This window comes from Cyphomyrmex costatus, unplaced genomic scaffold (assembly GCF_001594065.2).
Source record: "Cyphomyrmex costatus isolate MS0001 unplaced genomic scaffold, Ccosl1.0 scaffold641, whole genome shotgun sequence".
NCBI lineage: Eukaryota > Metazoa > Arthropoda > Insecta > Hymenoptera > Formicidae > Cyphomyrmex > Cyphomyrmex costatus.
In genome coordinates this window covers 1,183-1,791 of record NW_017280202.1, presented here as the reverse complement: position 1 = coordinate 1,791, position 609 = coordinate 1,183, and positions in this window count along the sequence as shown.

Here is a 609-nt window from a genome sequence, read left to right as displayed (position 1 = left end):
GGCGGTATAACAATACGAATACGCGTACGCGAAGTATACGCCAGCGGCGGATGACGGTCGCGGCACGGATAACGCGGTGGGCGTTCCCTCTATGCAATGAGGGACGCTTCGCAAAAATGTAGAATGCACAGGAACCTTACGACCGACTGCCAAGAACGCTTGGCGGAGGCGAAGAACACTTCACCCCCTTTTCTCGCCGGTGCGCAAAGTCTAGGATACTGGCGTACGGCTATCAAGAACGCTTGACGGAGGCAAAGAACGCTTTACCCCCTTTTCGCGTCGTACGGCCAGCGGATCAGGAGTTTTGGTGATCGACTGTCAAGAACGCTTGACGGAGACCAAGAACACTTGACCCCCTTTTCGCGTCGGATCACCGGAGCTAGGATCAGAGCAGGATTCGTACTGGAGCGGCGGTTCGGATAGAAGAGAGCTCCCGGAGCAATAATTACGCGTTATATACTAATTATTGCTCCCGCTCGTTTGATTACGGTCTTTTCCGTTAACGCTTGGCGGTTGGCAATTCCTGCGGAGGGGATTGTCGATCGGCGATGTTCGGTCGCGTTCGGTCGGAGCGGCGGATAGCGCGAAGCGCAGATCGTTCGGCGATCG